General features: G+C 42.5%; 1 long non-coding RNA gene across 2 annotated transcripts; it reads right to left on the reverse strand.

The window, feature by feature from the left end:
* Window positions 1-1,859: 1,859 nt before the first annotated feature.
* LOC138098191 (uncharacterized) lies at window positions 1,860-19,396 on the reverse strand. Of its 2 annotated transcripts, XR_011146569.1 has the most exons (4): window positions 19,023-19,383; window positions 18,440-18,951; window positions 18,195-18,261; window positions 1,860-2,596 (listed from the first exon to the last, which is right to left on the reverse strand). It is a non-coding gene; the product is annotated as an uncharacterized lncRNA (long non-coding RNA). The 2 variants fall into 2 exon arrangements; XR_011146568.1 differs by lacking the exons at window positions 1,860-2,596; window positions 18,195-18,261 and having other exon boundaries at window positions 18,340-18,951; window positions 19,023-19,396.
* Window positions 19,397-19,425: the final 29 nt, after the last annotated feature.

Consider the following 19,425-nt stretch of genomic DNA (forward strand, 5'->3'; position numbering starts at 1 on the left):
CCTCAAACACCCTCAAAGCAGCCTTCTGCTTAGCTACATGTGTATTATCATAAATATTTTGGTCTTAAATGGGTACTGAACCCTAGCAAAAAATATAAGATATTGCTTTTTGAAGTAAGAAAAACAAGGGGTTTAAAATTCACATTGGAACATTTTTCCTGTTTGAAAATTAAAAATGAAATGTAACACCTCAGCTTTTTAAAAATAACTCCAAGATGATAATGTAGGTTAAAAAAAAAGGGAAGAGTGAATAGGTTTACCATTTTTTACTTGATAGCTCCCTTTATAGATAGGTCCATTAGCTTGCAGATGGAATAACACAACTCAGCAATAAGCATGGGTAGAGATTCAGAAACACTAACCACTATCTTTCTGTGGGGTATCAGATCTGGATACGCCACATTCTCTCTTTCTGCAGTAAAGACTGAGCAGAGGTGAATCAGTGTCAGGGAGAACTCACCCTGCTTGAAGCAAACTTCATATCCTGTAACTCACACTCCAAGATAGTAAATATTGGCATGGCTGCATATAAACAGCTTTCCGGTTGAAAGTATGTCAATTATCAATTGATTTACTCACCTGATAAATACTCTCAGCTACTTTTACCAAAACAAACCCTTTGTTCTCTAGCCAGGGAGCCTAATGTTTTAATCCCAGTCCCCCAGTCTTTTGGTAAGAGCACAGTGCTCAGTACCTGGCAGGAACAAGCACTTGTTAAGCTGCTGTGGTTCCTTTGCATTAGGATTTTCCATACAGTACTGTGAAATAGAAAGGAGGCACAAAATACAGTGACTTATAACCCTGAAGAACAATGAGCATTTCTGTGAGCTGGTTTTCTACACAGGATGTGGGCTGGGCCTCCTTGAGTTTGTGTAATATGTCTGAAAGTCCCAAAACCACACTCTGAAAACATGCTTTTCCTTTAACAAAGAGTCAGTTACACATACACACAGAGTAACAGTAGTTTACACATCTGTCATTCACCATTAAGGAAAATTTTCATTATTTTTTTTCAAGCATTTTTTATGCCAAATTAGGCACATACACCCTACCTAATTAAAATATATAGCCTTTTTTGATCCAACAAGAACTACATCTAGGGATGGAAGATTCACTTATTTAAAATTAAGTCAGAAGTTTCACTTCTGATAGTGCTTTAGGTGCCAGTTCACATTCTAGGATCATTACAGCCCAGAGACAAAAACTCAAAGGCACTGGAAACATTATCATGGAATGTGCTGGGAAGGATTATCCTATAAAGCGGCTTTTCTAGATGCTCAAAGACACTAGGTTTAACAACTTCAGGTAGTCCTTTGAAGTCCCATATTTCAGATACTCTTCTAGAGATCAATTCTCTCCCTTTTCTCTGAACAGCACCAGAGGACAGTCCACCTAAAGGAACTTTGCTGAACAAGGACTGGACAAAGTACAGCAGAGATTAAACACAAGAGAGAAATGGCTTCATCCAGAGCTTTCCTCTAGCAGTGCAGGGTAAAAAGACAGCAGATCTCAAGTAATTTTTGAAAAAAGAGCATACAGGAGTATTGCACTGTTTTACACTACTCCACATTCAGAGAGCTTAACTCCAATTGGAGTTGATCTGCCTGATAATTTGACTACGACCCCTCCCTCCATCCCTTTCCTGTTTGCCTCTTGGAGCTGCAAGTCCTGGTTTAACAATGAAGGAGTTCATACTTTCTCCTAAAGTTTGTCTTCACAGTAAATGTGCCAATCTTGTATTTGACACTGCAACTCAGTACTGTAACAAGCTGCTAGGAATACTTCTATTCTACAAGAAAAGCAGCTGTATGAAGCAGGTATGTGTGTCAAAATACTTGATATAAATTTACTACCGTAACTTCCAGGATTACATGTTTTTAATTCCTAGTGAAACTACACAGTAATTTGAAGCTCTATCATATTTCCAGTGCTCACAGTTTTTTGAGTTAGTATTTTTGAAGCTATAGCAAGTAGCTTTTTTTTCTTTCTGGGGGAATCAGAAAGAATGGGAGTTAAGATTGAGCAAGGTGGAAAAAAACCATTAATACAACAGCAAACTGAAATTTATTTTTGCACACAATTAGGTTTCAAGTGGCTAGAAAACATCAAGAAATCTTCCCCTCCACTTTCATATGTTAGTTGAGATTAGCATATTATACTCATTTAGGCAAATTATGAAGGAATAAATCCTCAGCCATGTTAGACACAGCAGTTCCTACCACACCCTATGATATTTTGACAATTACCACACAATTTGAGTCAGAAACTATTACATTCAGCACGGAACTGGTTGGCTTCTGTCTTCATCTCCAGCAACTTCCTGCCTGAGAACATGCATTATGCAAAAACAGCTCCTGCAGCCATGGAGGGGAGAGCTGCAAGGAAATCCCAAAACCCAGCAGGAAGCAACGTCTCTGTGATTCAACATGTTGAGTCTTTTCCTCTGAGAAACCAGCGTAAAAAGCACAGCAGTAACGGCACAGAAAAAAATCCTTATGCTGTCTGCATTACAGATCCTAGAACCACTGGAGTTTTGAGTGACTGAGCCTGTCTCCCTCTTCAGATTTCAACACGTCTTCCTCTAGCATACTTTCACCTAGGATAGTTTGAGAAAAGAGAAAGGCTTGTTAAATGTTGCAAGACAGTTGCATTTCACCTCCATCAGCTGTGCAGAAAAAACATTTCTGGATGGATTAACTAGTTTTGATCCTTTCACTTGAAAAAAAACCCAAAACACCCCACAAAAAATGTAATATGATTATACCAAAGTCTGTCACTGCAATGGAAGTAAAGCAAAACATCTTAGTGAAGGCTTTCAGTGTGCTGGGCTAAGTGCTGTAGGCTTCCACGTTACAGAGACTGGACAGAGGGAAGGTACAAGCCATTTTCTAGGCAAAATAACAATAAAAATACCCAAATAGTTTTGTTAACATCACAAGCCACATAAGAGAATTAAATTCCATTCTGTTCCCTGCCATTCCCATCTGGTTTCAATTTGCTAGAGAAGACTGAAGCCTGTATTCAAAAAACAGGCTGCATTGTAAACATTAGGCTCTGCCAGCATTCCTAGTAACTCATGAGGTACCGGAGTTATCACAGAAAGGCTAGGGGAGGATAGGAGAAAAAGGTCTATGAAAAAGCAGGACTTGCTCTGTCATTAAACCTGTTTTATTGCATTGTTTTAGCCATGAAAGGAAAATGAGAAGTGTTTGATGCTCCAGAGACACACACTTGCAGAAAATCCAGTTCTACTAATCTCTGTTGTTTTGCAACATTATGAAAACAAGCAGGGGAAAGTTGAATAAAGTCAGAACAGACTGCCTGGGCCACTGACACCCCTGTTTTAGATGGCTTGTGATTATAGGCTGCATACTGTTGCCTAATTTATTTCTTGTCATCAGTAAAAGATTGCTGCTTCATTTCCTGCAGGAACAGTTTTGTTAAATTGTGACAAAATAATGAGACTACAGCTAAAGAGCATCTCATGGTAATATTTAACAATATGCCTTTAACAAAACTTTGCCCCATCTCTGCCTTTTCCTCAAGCCAATAGTTTCTAGTTAACTGTGCCCCTGACATGAGGCACTGATGTGCTTTGGAAAGCCACTCACGCGGTTTATGCAGTGAAAAAAAGGAGAAGGGTATTTCTGCAGTAGCATGGTCCTGGAGGGATTCTGTTTCACATCATACAAGAACTATTTTGACTAATCTTGGGTTCACAGCCAGCCCCAACTCAAAAATTAAATACAAGGTTAGGAGGAACTGATCTCCTTATTAAACACATCAGTCCTTTGTTCACAGCATAGTCCCACAAATGATCAACAACTGAGGTGATGGAGCACTACACTGTGGTATCAGAACAACAGCCCATAGGACTGGTAAAGAGCAACTAGAGAGAACATCTCAAGCTATGATTGCCTCTGGCATCCACAACTGGCCCCAAAATAACACTTCCTAGCTCAGGCACATTAAGAAGCTGTCAGTGTTTAAACGTTGAGTTGAACTCCAGTAACCCTGATGAACATGGCCCTACTGCTAATCACTTTTTACTTACCTGGGTTACTACCTAAGTAGTTACCATCTTTTTTCCAACCACCGACACCACCTCCATAACTCCTCCTCCAGCCCACAGGCCAAGCTAACAACCCCACCAGCTGTCTCAGTGCTGGTTTTGGCCATGCTATGACTCCAGACTTCTGCACTGACTCCTTGATGAGAGGCGTCATTAGCTAACAGACATTAACTTTCAGCAGGTTCTCATGTAAAGCTTCCTGTCCTTTCACTGTTTCTAAAGATGGCTGCCTTCACCATAGGCGCTTCTCTTACTCCAGGATTAGCTCACCACACTTTTCTCCTTGGTATCAGCCCACTTCATCAATTTCCCCAGCCCCTTTCCTCTAGCTTTCAGTGCTGTCTTCCTTCCTGGAAGTCCTTAAATTTCATCTTAATGGACCGCCTTTAGCCTTACTGCGTATATTGTATATCAATCTACCGCTTGCATCCTATTATTGATACTCCAACACCACCAGAAAGCTATAACCACATGCTTCCTTCTTTCCTTTCTGCTCAGACATTGGTGCAGTTATAAGTAACTACCAGTAATACATGCTCCTACACAGATTACAGCACCTCAGGGTGACCATTACATGAGGAACTTACCCCAGGTCTTCCGTATCTAGATAGATGTTATTCTCAGCCTCCAAAGGATACATGCAAACAGGCTACATTATACCTAGCCAAGTCACATCTATTTCACACATGTGAAGAATATATAAACTGACCAGAATCAGGAACTGTGAAAGGCTCATTTTGAAACACAAACTTCTTTAACCACACCCACCCACAACCCCCTTCCACCACATGGATACACTCTTTTCCCATGAGAGGTTCACAGCTTGGCCAACTTTTTTGGTGAGTTCTCAAATAAGCAGCAAAAGGCTTTATTCTAAAGCATCACACCAAGAACTGGAGCATGATTCACCTTGCAGCCCCAATTCTACTACCTACAACTTCATCAAGAACAGGGGAAGGCACCATCCCTGCTCACATTCAGACCCTTCAATACCCACAAAGGACTTGCCTGCAGTGCGCAGACCCTATTGTCTGAAAGCAGTGCATGCTGACTTAAGCTCATCCTTCTTGTGATTCACCACTTCAGCTTATATTTATATACTGTTTAATAACAAAGGGTCCTTTTCGTCTTTTGAGAGGGATACTCCTACCAATATTCAACTAGCTACGTGTTCACACAGTTTTTAGTTTATTATTCATTTTGTATTAAATAAAACTGTTAGAAAATGGGAATCCCCTGGATTGAACCACAGAGCAAACTGCACAAGTCCATAGAATTATCGACAAAAGTTTAACTAGCAGCAAAACTCTTTATTTTTCATTTGCAATTTAAAAATATAATTGAAGCCAACTGGAATTGCTTAACTTTCTCACTAGTCAAGTAAACATACTGCTATGTCTTTTTAACTGAATTAATATAATTCAGACATCAAGAGATTAAGATTTGACTGCCTGTGCCTAATTAGTGATGAAAGAGGTTACAAGTCTCTGTAAACAGACACTCCATTTTCTCCGTAATTCAAGATATTGAAAATTGTATTCTCAGTTAGTATCCTCTCATATACAGTTTGTTTCCCAAAGCAGCTAATACCAGCATATAATTTTTGGTTCAGCAGGAAGAATCAAAGTAAGCAGCAAGATCTGTTCAGTTTTCTAACATCCTAACTTTAAATGAAGCAAAACTCTAGACCTAACTGCAAACCAATATCCCCAAAGAGAGCATCACCACTGTCACTAGATGAGTAGAAAACACATAGTGGAAAATACACAGGAGTCTGAAGAAAAAGTGCAGCCCTACATAGTAGTGACATTTCTGTGTAGCTGCTGGAGGAGCATGCTAGGACAAGCCTGCTGTTTCTATCCTGGCTCCACACACAGGGACACTTCTGCATGCCAAAACCAGTATTTATCTGCTTCTTGCCTGAGTGATTCTAAGCCTGTTCTGCACATGCTTCACAGTGCCAAGAAGCTCTGTACTTCTAGGTGGATTGCTGCAGACTGGTTTTTGTCAGGAAGACTGATCGCTTTTATGAACTGTACGTGCACACCGATGCCAAACATACTGAAATTCATACAATAGGCCCAGACACTTTTCCTCCCAAAGTTAACACCTGTGTACTGCTGCCAATACTCATGCAAGAGGAAAAGAAGCAATTATATTGTCTTACACAGTTTTTCCAGTAACCAGGACCATATGCATTTTTTGCCTCTCTCCCTTAGGAAAAAAATCCAAAACACTGCTATGGCTTTCTTTATGTCTCTATGCATCAAGGTAACAAAAAACCCTGAACTGCAAAGTGAAGCAGTCTTGTATTGCTTGAACTGGACAAGTACTACTATCAAGTTACCACACTCCTTTGTTTTATAGCATGGGTATGTACCAACACCTCCAAGTAGGATGAACTTGTAGCTATGCACAAGAGAAGCAACAGCTAATGCGAAGACATTAATGGTTATTACCTAAAATATATAAAGGTTATTATAACTAAGGGGAACTGGAGTATTCAGTTTCACTGATTTCTCATGTTAGTCATGCCTGTGCATAGCATCAAAGTTCCCATAACAGCACCTGAAGGACTAATTCTAGTCATAAGCTTTAGTAGTCGTTGCTTTGGAGACTATTCATATGCAACTATCAAGTGCAGACATGTTTCAGTTACAACTCTTGATGCCCTTGTGTTGGTTCAAAAGGGAGAATACTGTCAAAGTGCTGCAATGTAACACTGTGTGGCTGTACCACCCCCTCCACAAAGCCAGTCAGGAAATGTACTGACCTTGGTCAATTGGAACTGGTAAACCAACTCAGGAGTTGCTATTTTTCTTCTCCTCATTAAGGTACCCAAGGTTCCTGGGGGAGGGGAAGACAGGAAACAAGCACTCTTCCTGCTCCCCCAACCTAAAAATAACTAAGACAGCTTTCTGCAACTTTTAAACCACACAAGTACTCAATAAAGCCTGAAATATTTATACTCTGGGCAAACAGTCACAGAACTCCTTTTTTGCCCAGTATCTTTTTATCATTATCCAAACAGATCTGGAGATTGTGGCAGGAAAGTTTACTTTTCTAAGGGTAGACATAATCCTGTTGCCAGCTGTGTTCTTAAACTATAGCTTTTTTCCTGCCAGTCAGTTAAGCTGTAACTACAAGCTACAAGCCTATTTTGATTTGTGAACTTGAGCACTAAAATCTGCAGGTTTAGCACTTTCTCTTTCACATTAGAAAACAAAGGAAATAAACACCTCAATCATAAAGTCGGGTACAATGTTGCAGAAAAAAAATGAAGTTAAACAGTATGCGAAAATTGCTAGAAAAAAATGCATACATTACAGAATAGGTAGGAAACATTATGTATAAACATGGAAATTAAATTCCTAGTAACTGAGCACTGTAAAACACAAGACTGATTATGCTATTCAGACAAATTTAAGTGAAAGAACATTTGCAGGATTTTGGAGGCATGCATGCTCACAGGCTTCCTTACTCCAGTTCTCCTGCATTTAAAAAGGCTACTGATTTGGTTGTTTGAACTTCCTCCCTTTCAAAAAGCTACAAAAGATGGGGCATGAACATCTAGTTCCAAAACAGGATTTAAAGTAAAACACATATCTAGGTAAGGATAAGCACCTTCCTTTCTGTACTGCAATCTCTCATTCTTCAGCCAGTTTCCATTATTTCTTTACGTACTTCTCACAATCTGTTCACTGAATGGAAAACCTACAAGCTGATTTTGGCAAGTCTGTTTGGCAGGTGAAAATTTAGGCATAAAATTGCCATTCTTTGTGCAAGCCTTCAGTCCAGCGTTTTCTTCTGACGTTTAGAAATAACAATTTCATTCAGATACAGCAAAACTATCTTAAGTTTTGAAAGAGTCCTTAAGTTTGAAAATAAGAAAGCTTAAATAAATCTTACATGCTGCATTGTTAGCTCATACATACTACCAGCTGACCATGACATACAGAGTATGCCTAGTTGTACACATGCAGAAAACTGGGGAAGGAGATAATCATGGAATGACTTTCTACTTCCACAGAAAGAAGTCTCCCAGTCACCCTCTCCATCCTGAGGCTCCAAAGCTCACTCAAATTTCACATATGGGCAGGAAACCAAAGTATACCACGTGGCCAGAAATCCGTAGTAGTTCAGACGTGAGTTCCCAAAGGGAAGGAAGTTATAGTTAAATACAAGTCCAATCTGTGTTTCCCTCCACGAGCTCCAGAGGATGAATGGAAAAAAGCTCAGCTTTCCTGTTGCACAACAGCTAGGAATAATGTGATGTAGGATGTAGCATAACTGCTTGAAATGGGGATGTTACTCACATGCAGATCCCCTCTGAACTGGTCTTTCAGAATTCTATAGTTGCATACAATGCCTCTGTTTTCATAATTTCTATGATCAGTAGATGACAGACATACATAGCCTTGAGCTACTTAAAAGTTGTACACTGTTCAAGAACTACAGGTTTAGGCTTGCTTATTTTTCAGCCGAGACAGACAGATTTCAGTGAGGTTTCCGTCTTACAGTCCATCCTGTTGCTGCAGTTAGGGGCAAGCCCTCTACTGATGATGTATTCAAATTCAAGCTTTCTTCAGTTCCCTTTTTTTAAATACTAAGTGAACAGCAGCTTAGAAAAGCTACAAATACTGATAAAAATACTTTTCCAGCAACTGTTCTCTGGTTAACATCAGGAATACACCCTTTTTACCCACCCCTCTAAAGTGCTGCAGTTACCGGTAGAGGCCTCCATCATCCTCCCTTTGGCCATCTGTAATCACAAGCACAGTCATTCACATATACTGGTATTCTGTGCTTTCACTGTTTAGGCTTCCATAGGCTGAAGAACAGCTACACAGGCTAAATGGACCTTGGGTATATACTCACTGTTTACAGAAGAATATATTCAATTCTTATTTTTCCTTGGAACAGCCAGAAAGTCCAGGAGTCCCCATTCAAACACTTCCAGCTGAAAATCAAAACTAAGGGAGTTTCAAAAGGATATCACATGTCAGACATGCTACTGCTTAATGAGACCCAAGAATACATATTAAAATAAATGCGTACATTAGACTCATGTAAAAGAAAAGCAAATGAGCTTAATGAAACATCTCATCTTTATTTACGATATGACAAAAGGAGCAAGATCTCAGCTTATGAACTACAGTACAAGTGTTTCTTAGTAGTAATAAACCCTCTCCTTCACTCCAGTGCCAGCTGGGCACATCCAAAATTCAGATTCAACCAAGAATCTTAAAAACACACAAATTAAAACAAGGTCTACTGGACCTGCTTTTTTGGACACCCAGTTCAGTTTTTTTTCCTCTTTGCTGATCTATTTCTATAGTAGAGACTGATGATGCAGAAGAGTAATACCAGCTCTAAAACAGTACTCGTTCTTGCATCATGTAAGAAAGACCCACTACGTAAACTGTTACTTCAGATATCCCTTAAAGGTTTCAGATGTGAAATGTGATCCAAGACTGCAACATGCTATTTCTAGAAAGATGCAACAGATGTTCTATACATATTAATACACACATCCAAAACAGAATGTAGAATTTACTTTTACTAAGTGCAATCAATACATAAATCTGGCTCAACGCCATTCAAGCAAAAAGAAGCACACAGAGCAAGACACTTTGTTCAATACATAGGTGGGCTCCAGGAAAAAAAACCCCTAAGCTTAATGCAGCATCTACAGACACAGAAGTACCTTTCAGCAAGTCACCTCTATAAAGAGGAGCATTTGTAAACAGCTCAATCCCTCTTACTTGTGATATGCTATCTACAAAATACATCGGAAGGCTGCAAGGATCATTCATAGGAGAAATTTGAAACATAAGGCACAGCCATTACACTGAACAGAAAGTATATGAGTATATTCTTGTTAGGTTATAGAAGTATGTGGCATTTATGGGGTTTGTTTTAAATGAGGAAACCGTTCTATAGCCCATTTCAGTGTCATTACATTACTGAAACTAAAGGGCATGTTTAAGCAAACAGAGAAAAGGTATCATACCCTTCAAAAAGATTGCCCTGCTTTGCTAACTGAAGGATGAAGTTAAAACAGGTCCAATGTTAAGTTTCTCTTCTTCCCATAAGCAGGAACACTTGGCCTACAAGGCAAAATTTAGGTAGTCGCTCTTCTCCTTGATTTCTGTTAACTACTACAAGTTACTTAAAGGGGAACAGGATTATTAAGTAGTCATACCACTGAAACAGAGGATAAGACAAACTAACAGCTGCACGTACAAGGCCACCAATATTTGTAGCACACAATCTGCAGGAAGTGTGGAGGAAAAGCTTGCCTGTTCTAGAAAAAGAGAAATAGAAGACCCTGCACTGTCAACTCCTAGAAGTAGAGCAAGCTTAGCCACAGCCTTCAGGCTACAGTCCTAATAATGCTTTGAAATTATGATTCCCTCCCATCATCTAGGTCTACATTAGCAATTGCAGGGTCCCAGGAGTGCCTTGAAAGAGTTCTAAGATACATAGAACTCAGTATGTTGACTTTGCACTGCATAATTTGTTTTATAGCAGCATGATTTTTTTCTTTCTGTTCATAGTAGTTTCCCCAGTTTGAAATATCCCTGCCTGCCAAATTTAAGAGACAAAGTCTAAATGCTTCATCGGTATTCTTTATTTTTTGACCCAAACTAGGTAACACATTCTCTGAAGTAGTCCTTCAATTTTGGAATTCCCTCTCCAGCACAGGAATATGTAAACACCCATACGTAGTGTCTGTACTTCAGGCCTAAAGCAGACAATGTTAGACACAGGGACAAAAAGCCTTAAAATACTAGTTCTACTTCCCTACAGAACCCAGTTGCATTTTTATGCAATTTTCCAGTGTTAGTGAAAATTTAAAGCTGGCATACAGTAGTGCCACACAGTTATAGTTAAGTGGGTTATTGCAAATCAGTAGCAGATTAAGCAAACCTGCTACGTTCAAGATTCACCAGGAGAGAGACCATTTAAGGTACTTAAAGCTCTCAACTCTTCTTGTACTCTCCTGAACATAGCAAAGCAGGTGCTCTGGCACTACGCATCAGGACTCCTATTAAAGTTTGGCTAGACTGTCACCACAGACCTAGAATCATAAGACCATACCAAACTGGGAAGCATCCATTAGGATCATGGAGTCCAACTCCTGGCCACATGCAGGACACCCCAAGAACCACACCATCTGCCTGAGAATATTGACTGAATGCTTCTCGAACTTAAACAGGCTGCTGCTGTGACCACTCCCCTGGGGGAGCCCATTCCAATGCTCAACCACTCTCTGGCTGAAAAACTTTTCCTGATATCCAACCTACACTTACCCTGACTCAGCTTCGTACCATTTCCTCAAGCCCTGTCACTGGTCACAGGAGTGAAGAGACCTGTTACCTTTTATTGTTGGTACCTAGAGTCAAAGACTCAATAGTCCACTACCACTGTTTCCTAGTGATCTGTCATCTCCCCTGCCCAACAGAAGTCAGTGCAGTTCAATTTTACTATCTCTGAAGAGGAGACACTCAAGTTCAAAAATTACTGTTAGCTGAGCCCAGACATCGTGGCTCCTGCATGAAGTATAGTCTTTCCTATGACTGTGCAGAGATAGGGAAGCAGAAGCGTTTCTCAGAAACAGTTTAAAAATAGGATCTGACAACTGCCCAGCATGCCTTTACAAGCTTATGAGCTTGTTCCAACATTTGTATGCTGGGGTAATGAAGCACAGCTTTGGAGATGAATTTGAAGCGGTACCACTCTGATAAAAGCAATAGTTTCATTTTATGAAGAATAGCCTTCTAAATCAGGATATTTGTGACAAAGACATTTTGTAATATTTAATAATTCTCTAATTGGAAGGCCCACAGTTGTTCTGGATGGAATTTGAGACAGCTTACCCTGGCTCAACAGATAAGACCACACTGCATGATCTATCATCAGTGTGACAAACTGGACCACAAACACTGTGGCCCAAAATGAAGCAGCACAACCATCGTTTAGCACGTACTGGGGAATAAAGCTGGTAAAACACCTCTTAGGCTAGAGATTAAATCACTATCTCAGTATCATGACCAGCTATAGTCTCACAGTCTTTTTGAGGGATTGCTTTGTCTGCACTAAAAGTGGCACAGTTCTGCACCTCCAATTCTTTTTACCTTACTTCACTAAAATTTGGGGAATCACATGGCAGTCCGCTAACCTGCTAAGTAAAGGCAGGAACAGGGAAGGAGGGAGTTTGGCACAAGAATTGGATGCTCATGCTTGTTTCCCAGCTACCTCTTCAGCTTAAGCTCTTGTGCCCTCCACACTAGTTCTAACACCTCATATCTGCCACACAAGCTAGTTCTGGACTTGGTTTTGGTTGATCTATAGCAGCTGTACTAGCACTGGATCGAACAGTTATCAAAAATCCATATACAACAGCCAACTAGACAGAAAGATACTAACTTCTGTCAATAGACTACTAAGAATTGAACTCCACCTAAGAAAGTTTCATGGGTTACCAATCTACTGAAGCTTGCTAGAAACAAATCCATTATTATAACCAGTGGTACTCAACGTCAAACAGGTACCCATTCTTAGCACACCTTTCTGCTGTCAGACATCACAAAATGGTTTGCGTTGGAAAGGACTTTAAAGATCATTTAGTTCCTAGCCCCTACCATGGGCATGGACAGCTCCACTAAACCAGGTTGTTCAGGGCCCCATCCAATCTGCCCCTGAGCACTTTCAGGAATGGGACATCCACAACTTCTCTAGACAACCTGTTCCAGTGCCTCACTATCCTCTAAGCATCCCTTCCTAACATCCAATCCAGATCTCTCATCTCTTAGTTTAAACCCATTTCCTATCACTGTCTCTCCATGTCAAAAGTCACTCTATTCTTCATAAGCCACCTTTAAATACAGGAAGACTGCAGTGAGGTCTCCCCAAGAGCCTTCTTTTTTCTGTGTTGAAAAACTCCAGTTCTCTCAGCCTGTGGAGTATTTCTGGTTTGAGTCTTAACAGACCACACTGAGTAGGACTACAGCAGTCCTCACAAGCTAAACCTTTGGAGAGACATGATATACTGCTGCATTTCTACTTCTGAGTAACATCTACTGCATGACCATGCCACATTAACAAGCTCACAGATGGAGCAGCCACAGTAAGAAGTTTCAGTACGGTTTCTTTTGTCCAACATGTAATAAGCACAAAAACACAGCAGCTAAGATCTCCTTGGTTTCTGAGCTTACAAGAAACACAAACTCCTGCTTTCTGTGACAGGACCACCTTCAGCTGTACTTTTCGGATGCTGAAGTCTCCAGTTCAGTAATTTCCAAACTCTGGCACAGTCCAAGTCTCCAAACTGACAGTATTTCCCCCCATTTTCTTCCTAAAAATCCTCAAAAAGTACCATTGTGCATATACTACTCAGGAACCATTCAATCACTGGTTATTTTCATCTTCATCAAAGAACTGCTATTGACAGTATTCCAGGGATAGTGCTGCATTATAGTCATGTCTGAGCACTACCTCATTCATGAAAGTAGCTACATGGACCTTAATACTGCTCTCCAAAGCAACTAGGAGCTCATCAGACTCTACTTCAAGTAACAAGGTCATGCTGGAAGGAGAAAACAAACCACTGCCCCACTTCACTATGCAAAGGTGACAGCAGTGAACCTGGTGCTAATTCCCACTAATCCCAGGATTAGGAGGCCACACAACAGCTTTAAAGTTGCTTCTTTAAGTGAGGAACTCAACTGTTAAGAATTGTAGAACTAGCCAATAACCTATTTTCCTCCTAAAGCAAAACCTTACTAATCTCAAGTTTTTCAGAAAGGCTCATTATAACACAAAGCCTGAAGCAGTGTGCAAAGGAAATTCCTGTTCTGCTGCTGTTTGAGCATTCAACAGTCCTTCCACATCCAGGTGGATAAACTGATCAGTTGTCAGTCACTAGAACTCCTTTATCTCGCAAATAATGCAAATTCATTTGACTAGCGACTACTGAGACCCACAGGTATCACTTTTTGCTATTAGCTAAGAACTCATCCTGTAGGAATAATTCTTCACTGAATACCCCAGCTATTAGATTATGAGCCACTTCTGGAAGAAGCAAGCTTATTTCAAGTTTTACCCTGTATCAAAAAAAATATGCTTAAATCTAAAATCCTGTGAACACCTAACTAGCCTGTAGCTGAGAGTAACATTTCACTTAATTTTATAGGCTACAATTTCAGTGAATCTGAAGTGCTCTTGCCACCCACAACTGGAGGTCAATCTAGCAATGACTTATATAGTCAAGGTTCAGAATTATTTTTTGAGAGTGCCTGACTCAGTGATTCTAGCTACATTAGCCAAAAGCCTTTAAGACATGCCCCTCAAAACTCCCTAATAACTACAGCTTTCCTGACAAAAAGCACACCTAACTTCACTAACAATTAAAACTTGCACATCTCCATTTTCTCAGCAGCTGCTTCTGTCTACTTCCATTCAAACAGGACCGTTTGTGAAGCCACACAATGAAGATTCACATTAGAGAGCCATCCATTACAATTAGGCTTATGTTTGATCCATTCTTCACTACTACTTCCCCCATGATCGCTTGCAGAAGCAAGCGATCATGGGGGAAGTAGTAGTGAAGAATGAACAACTGAAAAAAGGTGCAGGATCATCTTTCAGCATGAGCACTTCAACTGTCTCAACTATGACATTAATGCATAGTCGGATCTATTACACTGTTAGCATCTCTCCTTTCTCCCCTAAGTACCCTTGAACTCCTGTCAGTCCCTTTGTAGGGCCAAAGGTAAACAACAGTGTTTAAATAACAGGTCTTAGCAAGGGTTCAGACCACACATACGTGCACAGACAGGCTACCATGGCAAGTTAGAACCACAAGTCTAACTGCTGGAGAACATCCAGCCCATTGAAGTATCCTCCTTAAAGAACTGTAGTTCAGTAGAAATTGTTAGTTTCCCTGGTAAGCTACCATAAATGTAAACTACATGCCACTTTTTACCCAGTCTCCCTCTCTCCTACAGATCTTTTCTTTCCTTCGAGATTAAAACACAGCTTGCATCAGACTGGCTGTTGGGCAAATCCCCTGTCTCAAAGAAATATGCACATTTTGCTTTTACTCATCTCCTGCAGCACAAGTAATTCAGAATCCATAAGACATTATTTTGAGACTGCACTGCAACACTGCTGGAGCTACTGCGTCTTTGAAGATAACTAATACTGCATCCCTGAGAACTGCTAACAAAAACAACCTTGAAACAAACAAGAAGTTACTACCAGCTCATTAAAACTTGCCTATAGCTTCATATAAGCACAGCCACACCTCCATTCAAGTACTGCTGCAATAAGCTGTGAGTTACACAGAGAACTTTTGAAATAATTCATTTCTTGCTTTTCAAGCAAAATCTGTATCCAAGTGAGTTACCTAAAAGGCTGGTTTAAGAATTAAAATTCTAGCTGATTTTCTATATAAACTATTCTCTAACATAAGCATTCAAACAATTATCTTACAGTGAGGCAGGCAATTGCGCTGTTTCATAATTATAGAACACATGCCTAAATGCAAGTAGCAACAAAAAGGTTTATTCCCCCTCATGTTTAGTTCAAATTAATGTTCTTCCTTAAACACATCTGCAACTAAGTAGTCACAATGTCAAGTCCCACATAAATCTGTGCTGTATTGAAAGAATCACTGTACACTGAAAGCATCCCTGGAAACTTCCATTACAAAGGGAGTATTTACCTTGTGTCATACGATGCCTACACAAGAAGAATCAGTAATCCAGTCATTTTAATGTTTGATCAACAAACCAACTGCCTCCTCCTAACACCATTTCCAGTAAGCTTTTTATTTAAAAAAAAAAAAAGAAAAAAAAAAACCACCACAGCCTCACAATCTCTAGGACTCAAGAATCTTGTGCTTTATAGTCTGCACAGAAGTCAGCTGGCACAATGCTGACAGCCACCTTCTGACACAAAAAAGGGGGGATTGCTCTTTCAGAAAACAGAGCTTACATCCTAAAACCTAAGCTCAAATGATACTACAGGCTTTTGAAAGCTTCACACTGTGTCATGCTTAACTACTGTCTTCTCCCTTTCTTTCCTGGTATCCTCTATAAACCTACAAAGGAAAAAATGTAGTGCTGTTAGATGCTTCTAATCCTGTTTTTCTACCCCTCCTCCCACAATATAGGGATGCTCTGCAGGCTATATATGCGACCAGTATGAACTACTTAACAGTAGCTCCCAAGTCCCCAGTCAGTTCTTATGTAACTGAACTCCACCTCACCATATTACTTATGTAACGCATAATAAAGAGCATCTATTATACAGGAATCTTGTATATTAGTCATACAGTCAGTTACTTTAGTTCCAGTAGTTCTCAAACAGCACATTTGTGAAATATTCAAGCTATCAGGTTACTACTGTGGAGGTAAAAAGAAAAAAAATCCTATCTGCCTAGGGACGGACTAAGAACAAAAAAAGTGAAACATTTCTAAATAGAACAAACCAGCACTTTAAACCATCAACAATTTTAACTGTTAATTTGTTCATGGGGTTAGATGCAGTGGCTAAATTTACACCCTGGCATACAAGAACAAGACATGAGAACCACCGCTGAACTGCTTTGAAAACACGAGAACCTCAACCAACACAGTAAGAGGAGCTGCACTCCTTTAAGAAAAGAATTAGGATTGGAAAACATACATTTTTTGCTTCCCATCTATCGAATATTGAAATAAGACACCCAGAAAACAGATATGCCAACCTTCCAGGCCTATCCAGACCTGTGTAACGAGTTCATTTTCCTATGGACCTCAAAGTACAACATGGGGAACCTTCATCATATTCGCAGACTGTATTTTTCATTTGAGCTAAGCATACACATCAATTCCAATGTTAAAGACGCAGGCCGTATGCGGCCTGATTTAGGAATATGCCCATCACTCCACAGAAAGCTGCTCAACTCCTGCAATAGGAATCAACAACATACAAAGAACAGCGATCCGTTTTTCCTGTTCAAACAGAATAAAGTCATGAACACCTGGCAGATTTTCCCTTGGCCCCTCCATCCCGTACCCCCGGCAGAGTAACACTAGAACAGCAAAGACCTCCTCATCAGAAGAGCTATTCCGCATAGCCTGTGCGTTTTCCTCAGCGGCTTTAATGAAGTCATTTAGACATCGCTTAAAACGACTGTGCCGGTAAGAACCACTTCATAACCCCCAGGAACTTAACTTAGAGCAGAGTGCCTTCGCACCGAGCGGGCGGCACTACCGTGAGCGCACCCGGCTCCCACACTCGGGCGGAGCCAGCAGGCGCCCAGGGGGAACTTTCCCTGGCGGTGGGTAAAGCCTTGCGCAGAGAGGGGGCGAAATGGAAAGCTTCCCCCATGAGCAGCTACACCCTGGAAGTGGGTGGAGAGTAAGGAGAGAAGCGAGAACCTTCCTCGGCAGCAGCTACACCCTCGTGCATATAAGGCTGATGGGGGAAGGGAACCAGCGCGGGACCGACGACGTTGTGCGGGAGGAGGGGGAGGGAAGCCCGGGCTCTCCCGGGCAGCCGCCGCCGCCGCCTAAGCCAGCTTGGTCCGCAGCCAAACCCCACAGGAATGCAACGCGGTCACATGACCTCCGGCGGACGTGCAACTCCCTTCCCTCTCCAGGGACACCCTGCGCCATCTTGTACTGACGCAGTTACAAAGGCAGGCACGAGTTGCTCCCCTCTCGCTCGTTCCCCACTCCTCTCCGCACAGCCCCGGTACTGTTTGGGAAGGGAAAGCCCAGGCCTGGTCCTGCTTTCCTTTTCGCCAGCTCTTCAGGGACGCCCTGCCCGCGGAGTCCTCCCTGCCGCTGGGATCATGGCGCCTGTTTTCTCCCTTTGCCTCCCCCGGCAGCTCCCGACCCTGCCCAGCTGCGGCTGCCCCTGCTGCAGGATGATGTCAGCACCAGCCAATCAGGGCGCGCCGGGCCACCCCGGCCGGCCCGGCCATTGGCTGCGTTGCCGCTCCCGCCCCCCTCCTGACTCGGCCTCCGCCGCGGTTCGCTGCGGAGCTGCAGCCAAGGCACAAGTGCGGGGAGGGGAATGGGAAAAAAAAAAAGCCCCTACACAAAAAACCGACAACCAAACCCACCAAGACGCCAGCCGCCATTTCGCGCAACAACAGGCAGAACCCGAGCGAGCAGCCCCAGCCAAGCGCCCTAAGGAGAGAGAGAGAAAGAAACAAGAGACACACGCACAGAAGAGTTAGACAGGAAAAAAATACCCATAGACTCCGCCATGATCACAAGACGTTTAATCACCCCCCCTCCTCCCTCAGACTTAATGCCCCATTACAGCCGCCTCCTCTGCGTCCAACCAGCTAGCAGATCCCTTCACCTCGGCTCCCTCCTGCCGCAGCAGCAGCTGTTTAGAGCCCCAAACTCTCTGTGCCCAAGGTGTGGGGGGACGCTAGTCTATGACGCTGCTGCTAACTGCTTCTCCAATCACCCGAATGTGGCGGCTCCATCGAGGCAGAGTAAGAGCTGCCAGCCCAGCTTTTATCTGGTGCCCCGAGTTTGCGCACTGGAGGAGGCTCGCTCAGCCCCTGGTGGGCGTCGAACGAAACCCCAGCCGCCGCCTCCCCTCCCTCAGTCAGCCGTATCGCTGGAGGGGCTGAAGCCGGGCAAGGGAGGCAGGGCGGCGTACGGGTACAGCGGGAGCTGGGAGGAGATATGGTAGCAGGAAGAGGGGCTCCTTACGAATGGCAAAGGCTGTGTCTGCCCTGAAAGACTGAGCGAGTTCCTGGCTGTGGCAGCGCCCGCAGGTCTGGATGGAAGGGCGCCATTCCTGCTTCCCGAGCGCTGTCCCCTAAAGGGCAAACGAGGCTCGTTTGCTGGTTGTCTCGTTCCCTGCAAAACAGAAACGCCTTCAGCGAGTGCTGTCCCACTCGCTTTAAGGAAAGAAGCTTTCTCCCACTTGCCTTATATATGAGTCCTAAGCGCTTCGGGGAGGATTCTCAACCTCGAGTGTCTGAGAGTTTCAGTCAAAACCTCCTGAGCAGGTCTGCAAATACTCCCGCTCCTTTCTCGCTCCCCTCTTCCCCGCCCCTCAGTTCTTCTGCGTGTGGGAGATCCGACGGGTCTGCCCGGCTTTTCGCGCAGTTTGGGCCGAAAATGTGCTGTTTGAGATTCACAAAAAACACGTATGCCGAGAGCATCGATGGTCGTGAGGAAGAAGCCGGAGGTTGGGGGTGTGATAGCGGCCGAGGAGCGAGTTTTTGCGCTTATTCCTCCGAGGATGCAGCTGTGACTCAGACACCCTTGCTCCCACACGCTCTCGGCCCCACAACAGGCCAGGACGGAGCCCCCGCCCCTCCCGCGCGG

This window comes from Aphelocoma coerulescens, chromosome 1A, assembly GCF_041296385.1.
Source record: "Aphelocoma coerulescens isolate FSJ_1873_10779 chromosome 1A, UR_Acoe_1.0, whole genome shotgun sequence".
Taxonomy (NCBI): domain Eukaryota; kingdom Metazoa; phylum Chordata; class Aves; order Passeriformes; family Corvidae; genus Aphelocoma; species Aphelocoma coerulescens.